Below are 10,207 nucleotides of genomic sequence, written 5' to 3' on the forward strand. Positions count from 1 at the left end.
CTCTCGGGACAATTAGTTTTAGATAACCTATAAAACTAAGTTTGTCGCGACTTGGAATAACCAATTTTAAGTTAATAGAAAACTATTAGGTTATTAGTTTTGGAAAATAAAAACTAGTTTAATTTGCAAAACTTAATTGGTTATTATTTGTTTCAAAAACAACCTTTGTTTTATAACAAAAAACTTTAACAAGTTGTAAAAACAATTTAGAACTTGTTTTAATGTGATTGTTTTTAATATTTTAAAACTCCTTTTAAAATCATGTTGGTATTTAGGTTGGTTACGTTATAACTATTTATAAGATAAAAGCAACCACAATAGCAAGATAAATATGTAAATCCATATGGCCAAAATTGTTCGATCTTGCTAGAGCCTAATAGCAAGATCAAACGGGTCACGGGGTCACAGCACACAATCAACCACAAGGATAGACTTGAGTGCATCTTATTGTCTTGAGCAACTCCCACTAACTCCAAGACTCCTCTTGGCATTCGGTCTTGCTTCGGCTTTGCTTCGGGTCTTCGTATCAACAATATTTAACAAGTAAATACAACAAAGACAAAAGGCCTATCTATTACAACTTTGAACCACAAGACGGGCCAAAATCATAAACTAATCTATTACAACTTTGAACCATCTCGGTGGCCCAAAAAATAATAATTACAAAACCGAATAAAATATACAACCACAAAAATAAGGTCGGGCCGGATTTACATATTCCACAACAATCACAAAATAAACCGGGCAATGTTTTTGGTCAAGCAAAACAAAAAAAAATATTGACCAAAATAAAAGTGCCCAAAAAATACTTAGATCAAAAACTTTAAATAAATAAAGTTTGTGTTCTAACTCCGGTTAAAAGGACCGGTACCGACTCGTATGTTGTAACCAAGGCTCTGATACCACTGTTGGGTTTCCGTGGTGATCGGTCAAAATTTTATTTATCAAGAACCCGGTTCAATAAATAATAATTAATTAATTAAACGAGTTAATTAATAAAAACGCAGCGGAAATAAAAAACTAATGATCAACAAAGCGAAACCCGACAGGATCCGGTTACATGCAAATACGAGCACAGTAAAATAAATTTAACTACCAATGAGAAAGATTATACCTCGTTTAATGACTAACCGGTCGAGGCACCGCGATGTTCAACGAACAAGTGCTAGTTACACGAACGAGAGAAACGCGAGTGTGAGCCGGGTCTCGGCTGTGGCGGCCGGCGGTGCAGGCGGCGACGACCACCGGAGAGCAGCGGCAGCAGGGTGGGTCGGCGGCGGCGGGCTAGCCGACGGTGGCGGCGGTTGTGGGTGTTGAGAGAGTTTTATCTTGTTGCTACTCTTTTCTCATCTCATCTCTTTCTACCAAATACAAGACCCACTTATATAGAACATGGACATTTATGTATGTTAGCCAGGTGTCAATCATGCAAAATTGCATGTAATTCTATTGGCCAAAAAGGGTGGCAAGTTGCATGTATTTCTATTGGCCAAAAAGGGTGGCAAGTGACAAGTGGCGGTGGGTGAGAATACCCGTGTCACCCGGCCCATGTACCCGTCTCTCCGTTAATACCCGCTTATGATCATAAATAATTATGATCTGTCTCGTATGTTGTTTGTAATTACCAGTTAAACAGGTTAAGTAGATTTTAGTTCGTTGCCCAAGGTGTAACTCTTACGGGTCAAGACCCGGTCGGCAACGTTGACTTATCGAACCGGACATAATATCCAACAAGGTGAATGTGCCGCCGTCACTAATTTGCCGCGCGGTGAAGGCGGGGAGCGGTGAACACTTGACACATGCGAGGAAGAGGGGGAGAGGGGGTAGTGGTGGGCCCCACTCTCTTTTAACCAATCATGCATTTTTTGAAAAAAATAGTTTGTGTGAAACAACCTCTTATCTATTTTGGGCAAAAGTGGTGTATGAGAGGAGAACTGACATGACAAATTATGATTTGATGGGTGGAAATTTCCCCTCATCTCATGAAGGGAGGGACCAAAGCTCATTTGGTCAAGTGCCTTTCCTTACAACTAGGAAGGTGCTTTGTCTCGACTTAGATGGTTTGCCTCTTCGACTTTGTGCAAACTCCTTTTCCTTTAGCTGTTTAAATTTGAATACATTTTCTTCAAGAAATTTGAATTGAATACCTTTTCTTCAAGATAATTAGCCCCGAAATCTTTGACTAAGTTTTAGTAAGAACTTTTTTTGAAAATGTTTATAAAAACTAAAGTTATGTTGCTTTTACAAATTATATTTTTTAATAATTATCTTAACCTATGCTATTCTTTACCATCCCGGTTTGACTTTCTTAGTTGAGTTGTTTTTACTGAAAAGAAATTGTGTTTCCTTTTGACTTGTTTATTTGATCAATTTGTACATAGGTAACTATGGTTGATCCACAGTCAAATTGTGTTCCTACTAGTATGTTGTACATTTGATTTCAGCTTGATAGATGACTACAGAAAAGTTAATACTCATTAAAGTTTGGTATGAAAGTGTATCACATACATGATCCAGTACTTATTTACTGGGTGATTATCCATCATGTATTAAGTATACCCGTTAATTTGTTAAAATTACCTATTGGAAATTATTGAAATATGTTTACTACTATTAATTTTTCATACCTAAGGAAATAATAGTGTAAACTAACAGTAGTGAATTGAAGTTATATTCTATTTAGTTTTTATTAAATAGAAGCATAAACATCAAAAGAAAATTAGTGAATTATTACCAAGGGACAAAGAAACATAAACATAAACGATAAGGGGCTGTTTGGCAACATCTGAATGGTTAAGTGCTGAACTAGTAAGTGGTCTGAACCATTAAGTGCTGAACCAGTAAAAGATCTGAACCATTAAGTGCTGAACCAGTAAAAGATCTGAACCATTAAGAGCCTGTATAATGATTAACCGTTCAGAGGCAAATGTCTGACCAATTTAGATTAAAGGTCTTAACCATTCAGACTCTATATAAATCTTAACCATTCAAAGGCAAATGTCTAAACCATTCAAACATCTGCTCGTGAAACAAACAGTCTAAACCATTAAGTGCTGAACCAACAAAAGGTCTAAACCATTAAGAGGTAAACAAACAATGTGTAGGGTTTAATTGGGGTAAAAGGGTCTCACGCGTGTTTTGGATAATTGAGTAGGGTGACTTGGGCGTCATAACGTCATTATACCATCTCATGCTCGTATTCCATACCATATCAATCCTAGATCCAAATACTCATCTTAAATAGTCCGATAATTATATAAGTGATTTATTTTGTAGTTCACCTATACCATTCATATAAGTGATTTATTTTGTAGTTTATTCAACAATTTGACTATTTCGTAATTCTCTTAAGTTCTAGTACCTCCTACCAATGAGTCTAGTCAACGAAATTGCCCCTTCTACCGATGAGTCAAGTCAACTTCTGAACTTGAAAATTCAAACCTAAAATTGGACACTGTCTTTTAACAAGTCCTACCAAAAGTTATAAGTTGTTATTTTGTTTCTTTCATGGTAGTGTTCAAATCTAGAGTAGTAAACTGTGAATAATTATGGATTTAGCAATTTAGCAGGGCCGGCTCTTTGGCCGGACCCAACCCGTGCCGACGCCAGAGGCCCAAATATTCAAAGGGTCCGAAAAATCTTTATAAACTTTTATATATTTATTAAATCATATAGTTAGTAGATTCATCCATTTATTATGCAAAAAATGTTGGTGGTGTAGTGGAAAAAAACCATTTTTAGGTAATATAAAGGTCTTAAGTTAAAGTCTTGGCTTAATCATTAAGGTTTTATTTTTTTAATTTATTTCCTCTTAACCACGATTTGGGCCCAATTCCTTTTGTCGTCCAAGGCCTAAATTTTTTCGAGAATTTTCGGGGACGTCTATGCAATTTAGCATATAAGAGCATTCAAATTGGATTCTTTATCCACGTTCATATAATTACACTAAAAATCACTACTTTTCTCTATTTTGTGACAGCTCTGCAATTTAGCATATAAGAGCATTCAAATTGGATTCTTTATCCACGTTCATACAATTATAATAAAAATCACTACTTTCTCTATTTTGTAATTAAATTATATTTTTATACCCTATTGTTATCTTTTCTCTCTCATCCACTTTTACCATCTTTAGAAATATTAAAAAAATTATAAAAGATGAACAGTATTTCTCATATATTTACAGATGAAAAGTAACATTCTCATATATTTTTTTCTCCTTCACTCACCACCACTCAAAACCACTTACAGTCATTCCTTATAATATATATAAACAACTCACATAAGTATAAACGATCCATGGTGAATACTCTAAGGGTGTACGGGGTGGGTTAGGCAAAGAGATCGGCAACCCCACCGCCATCACCAAGTTGCCGCGTGATAAACCTGAATGGAGGAGGCATGCGGGGAGATGTTGCCGCTTGCGGCAAAGAAGAAGGAGAGGGGTAAGTGGTGGGCCCTATTCTTTTCAACCAATCATGTTTTTTTTTAATGGTTAGGGGGAAACCACCCCTTGTGTTTTTGGGCAAGAGGGGAGAATGAAAGGGGAAATGACATGACACAATATAATTAGGTAAGTGAAAAGTTTGCATCTTCTCATTAGGGATGCACCCCTTAAACTCTATAGAATGGTTTTGACTTTTCTAGGTGGTCATCTTTATGTAATAATTAATATCCAACTTTACTTTTGAAGATGAATTACTTTATGATTTATGAAGCAAAATGTTGTATCTACTAGCTTTTTGTCTACTCTTCCTCCCTCATGGGTTAGGAACCTACCCATAACAACCAAACTGATAATCAATTTAATGCATGGCCCCTAATTAATTATTCGTTTTCAACAGTTGGGTCCTTCACTTGAGTCTGACATAAATTTTTAATAATCCTCTTATCCTCTTATGAAATTATGAAAATCTTACCTGTTTCCAACAACCTTACAGATAATTGTTTTTATTCAGGTGAAACTACAATCTTCTTCAAATTTTATGACTTTTATGATACATATACTATCTATAGAATCTTGTTTGTCCTTCAGTTATTGTTTCATTTCATATCGTAAATGATCCCTAGATCAAGTGATGGAAGACTTGTATTTCTTTTGAGAGATGCAGGTTCAACTCCTACTTAGTGCAGAGTGAGGCACTGGTACAGTGGCGGAACCAGCCTATTAAATCAGGGGTATCCCAATTTTTTGTACCTTGCAATCATACAATATTAAAAAAACGACAATAAATAAATAAAGTAAAACAAATACCTAATAGATTTGTCATCTTTTTTTTCATGGCTTAAATCGTTCCATCACGTCGTCCACTTTTACTTTATGAAAAAAAATCCTTTTTAACTGCACAAACCATGGCATTGTTCAAAAGTTTCGGGCTCATTCGATTGCGTATAAAACCGCATTGCCGCCACCATAATCAACATATAAATGAGACTGTTTTATTATTATGTTGGGTCTTGGGCTAATGGGCTAGCTTAATAGGCTATTAACGATTATGTTTGGGCTTGTAAAAAGAATTAAATTTACACTGTTATACTATCCTATTTTTATGGTTAGGAGTATCCTCGTATTTTTTAGGGTATTCTTTGTATAAAAAAGAAAAAAATAACACTGCAAATATGGAGTTGAGTCGTAGCCCGTGCTACGGCTAATTATATTGTGGTTCCGCCTCTGCACTGGTGGGCAATGATAGAAGACCCAGGGAAACTTGGGTTGGATCCTTGAGCTAAACGGGTTTTACCGGTAATTTCACTGTCGTGCCTATGGGCGGGTGGGTTACCAGGTTTTCCCCGGAATTGGTGGTGGACTCGGGTTACACTCGGAGTACTCTGTTTGTCCAGTGGGTACCCCAAGAGTGCTCATGATTGATTCTGTTGACTGTTAAAAAAAATGTTTGATTTCATATTTTAATTTTTTGTAACTAATATTTCTATCTTTTACCATATATAAAAACAACCATAATAGCGTTACCACTATAATAAGATAAAATAAATTTTAAAAAGCAAAAAGTTTCGACGCAGGTAAGACTTTAGGTTTTATGAGTGCATCTATTTTATATGGTGTTACAACAAGATTAAAGATGTGTGTAAATCTCATTCGAGGTAAGATAAAAAGACGAGAGATGTCAAACCGGTCATATTTTGAGTTGACCAATCTACGAGATAGGGGATTTAGGACTGACGATCTTAAATTTAACAAAACAATATAGAGGAGTTATTTATTTTATTACATTTTAAAAAATTAAAATCTTTTAGGTTAACATGTCTTCCTTTTCAGCTAAATCTATAAGATACGATGGGATGATCGGTATAACAAAGTAATGTTGCCAATGACTTTATAGCCTACTGGTATTTTGCGGGTGAGATAAGACTTTAGGATCAATATGTCCTAAGTTTGACTTTCATAAGGGTTTTTTTTTCCATATTTATTGGGTTTTTTTTTTTCCTTTCTGAATTGGTGTATGAACATTATGCCTAGTGGAGATGGATATGATTAGATGGTTCCGCTCGTGACACGATAATACTCCAATGTTCTATTAATTATCCAAATTTATTGTTAAAAAAAATAGCAAAGTAAAATGACTGGAATATAACATGCATTGTCTTGTCACATTGGGTTATGAATGATATGCTTGCAGGTACTATTTAACTTTTTTAATGTGTTTAATTATTTCATTACCGACTTGCCCTAATTCTACGTTCCGCCCATGTTATGCTGAATTATTGCCATTAATTTAGTAAGATGGATATACTTTTATGCCCTAACTATAATTAAAAGTAGGGGTTTTTATATATTCTCTCCTAAGAAACTTTATTACATATTTCCTCAATACTTAAATTTAATTACATATTTCCCCTTCTAAAGATGCCTTATTACATATTTTCTCCAATCTCTAAATTTAGTTACATATTTCACCTTCCTAAACCTCATATATTACATACTAGGTTATTACCCGGGATTGCTTCCCGGACTCGATAAAGTTACTTCAAAATTGCAACTGATTGTTGGTTTCATAGCATATTGAATCCGTTTAAGAAGCCCCCTCTTGTAATCTGTTATTTAAAAATTTTGCCTATAAAATAGCCACATTCTTAAAAACTAAAAGACTAAATGTTTGCATCAAATTAGCTGATGATTAACTTCAAAATTTAGGATCAGATTTTCATTTCACAGGAAACATGTTTGATTTAAACTAATATAAGCTAAAACAATGTCAATGTGAACGGATAGATTTTCCAAAATCTTCCAGGCTTGTAATCCATTGGCTGCTTCAATAACTGCCAGAAAAGAAAGGACAAAAGGATAAAACGTGTTAGATGATTAACATGTGACTATAATGACATGCGTTAAGTTTTCATGAAATATAGGCCAAAAGACTAACCTTCATAGTTACAGTTGCGGAGCAAAGCAGTGACAATGTGACGTGTAGAATCATCATTTTCGACCAACATGACCTTAATGGATCTAACATAACAGGAATCTTTTTGCAGCATCAACCATGAAGTCAGATATCTAATGGACTAATAATCATTTTAAATATAATAAAACGTTGATGCTTACTTCTCTATGCAAAGCTTCATCCAGTTCTAACTTATCATCAGGAGTACTTCGAGTACTTTGACACGTTTCCGAGTACTTCGAGCTTTTTAGGATCATGCTTTCCTTCATACTCAGCGGATAACTCATAGCATTGTTGAACCTGTGGATAACTCTTCGAACCCAACAGTAGTTTCAACGACTGTTGTAACTCAACAGTGGTTTAACTCACTGTTTTAACCCAACAGTGGTTTAACTCACTGTTTTAACCCAACAGTGTTTTGAAACCACTTTTGGGTTAAAACAGTGGTTTCCTTTGAGATGCTACCCTATTAAACAAAAGAAAAATTATACCAATCCACTGTTTTGGGTTAAAACAGTGTTTTGAAACCACTGTTTTCAGATCTTCAACTCGCAATCTGGTCCAACAGTGGTTTCAAACCACAGTTTTAACCCAACAGTGGTTTCAACCACTATTATATCCTACAAACACAAGCCCATTAGTATGAGGAGGGCAAGAGATGACACACGCTAAAACAGCTAGCTATTTGTTTCCACTTTCAAAATGCTAAATATCAAATGGGTCAAATCTGCATTAAGATCCATCCATTTAGGGCACCCTGTGAGATTACCTGCAAAAAAGTGTGTTCATAACTTTAACTATGGTTTCTCATATCAGGTCAAAAAGATCTTATATGGCATAAATCCTATATTGTTATGATTAAACTCCTGCACACACTATTACGAATTAAAATCCTTCACTATCAGGTATAAGTAAATGAGACATTACTTCTAAAAAAAATATTTTAAAAAGATGTTAAATATAAAAACTATGCAAATTGAAAATCATTTATTTATTCACAACTTACCCCATCCCACCAAGGGGAACCCCTTGGGTTGCTAGCGGTTTTCCTTCCCAATTGAAAGGATCAATAGGTGCCCTTTGCACATACTAAGCCAAGAAGCATAAGCATAACTGACACTTATCGACACAGTGCAAATAAATAACATTTTGCAGCAATGAAGATATAAGCAGGCCAAAAAAAGCTCACATCCATTACATTATAAGGGTTAGGGGGTGTTTGGATGTATGTTTTTAAGCAATAACCGAATATCTGATTATCTGTTTCTAGTATCCAGATAACCTACTCCTGCAGCTCTGCTGGTTATCAAATGGTGTAATACAACTAAAATATATGATTACAGAACAAATAATCAAGAATCTAAACACCCCCTTATACAGTGCCTTCCTTATCCAAGAAATCTTTTTTTTGTTTTCTTAAAATGGTTAAATGATGCACAAGAAGAACAAAGTCGAAACATTTACCCTTCCATGGGAGGCCTCTTCTCTAACGTATGACCACAAACGTAAGCCAAGCCGCATCTGCAACCATATATATCACATTTTAAGCAACTCAAATAAATTTCCAGTTCAATTTCACTAAAACAAAATGAAGGATTTTAGCACTTATTTGTGATAAGTGAGTGAACATTTCTCTGTCTACATGTACTGTAAGTAATCATCAAGAAATAAAAATGTATTAAAAACAAAATAAACCCTAGATCTGAACATCCAAATAAAATGTATATTATATATTAAAAAGTAAAAAACTTACATTTGTAGCATAGCATAAACAGTTGAAGAACTCGATCATGATGTGCTCTAGTCTTCCAAATCTGTGCTAAAAGTTATTACCTAAATCCAACCGCACATACAAACAAACTTAAATAATCAATAAAACACACTGATCGAAAACAATACCAACATACTTGAAGGCCAGATCAAATTGACAAATCTCCAACTTATTTCGTCTACATGTGAATAGAAACAAAATGAGATCGATTAAGAGAAAATTTACAGTATACAATAATACATACCTTCGCCGCCTCCTCAAAGACAACACCAGATGAATAAATAAGAGAAAAACCGCAGAACCCTTAGCCGGCGCCCCATCTCTCAATCTATCTCTCGAATCTTCTTTCCTTTTTTCAAGATGAAGAGCAAAAAGAATTCTAGTGAGTTTAGGGTTTGTGGAGAATAAGTGTGAGAAAGAAGAATCGATGATGGAAGAACTGGATGAAGGATCCTTTAGGGTTTGGAGAGAAGATTTGAAAGAAAAGTTGGGGTTTCGATGAAGAGTAAAGGAGAAGAATTAGAAGATTTAGGGTTTTTAGGAGATAGATAAAGGGGATGGTACTGTTGGGCAGGAAAAGGCAAAAAGTGATGCCCTAATCTAATGACATGTGGCCCAAATAACTTTCATTTATTAGTTATAATAGATAATAGATTTATCCATTTCATCAAAAATACTCATTTAGAATTACTATTTTGCCCTTAATGAGTTTATTAAATGACTAATTACATATTTCTCATTCTAATAAAATGAATTACATAAAAATATAACTTTAAAAATATGTTTATATGCATTTTTATATAAACCCGTTATTAACATTTAGCTCAACAAATTTTAACAAAACATTACTCATGTACTAATTTAGAATTTAGAATTTTAATTTATTGTATCAGTTCGTAATTACAATAAGTTAAATATAAGGGACTTTAGCTCAACGGATTTTGACATAACATTACTCATTTGATAATTTAGAATTTTACTTTAATGTCATCATCTGATAAATGTTAATATTATATCAGCTTATAATTACGATAAG

General features: G+C 34.4%; 1 long non-coding RNA gene across 12 annotated transcripts; it reads right to left on the bottom strand.

Moving 5' to 3' along the window:
* Window positions 1-7,114: 7,114 nt before the first annotated feature.
* On the bottom strand, window positions 7,115-9,705 carry LOC110885442. Of its 12 annotated transcripts, none has more exons than XR_002562202.1 (7): window positions 9,416-9,705; window positions 9,308-9,349; window positions 9,154-9,219; window positions 8,865-9,047; window positions 7,562-8,169; window positions 7,383-7,481; window positions 7,115-7,278 (listed from the first exon to the last, which is right to left on the bottom strand). It is a non-coding gene; the product is annotated as an uncharacterized LOC110885442 (long non-coding RNA). The 12 variants fall into 12 exon arrangements; XR_002562197.1 differs by having other exon boundaries at window positions 9,154-9,233; XR_002562198.1 differs by having other exon boundaries at window positions 9,154-9,214; window positions 9,300-9,349.
* Between the last annotated feature and the right edge of the window lie 502 nt (window positions 9,706-10,207).

Source organism: Helianthus annuus, chromosome 10 (genome assembly GCF_002127325.2).
Source record: "Helianthus annuus cultivar XRQ/B chromosome 10, HanXRQr2.0-SUNRISE, whole genome shotgun sequence".
NCBI classification, from domain to species: domain Eukaryota; kingdom Viridiplantae; phylum Streptophyta; class Magnoliopsida; order Asterales; family Asteraceae; genus Helianthus; species Helianthus annuus.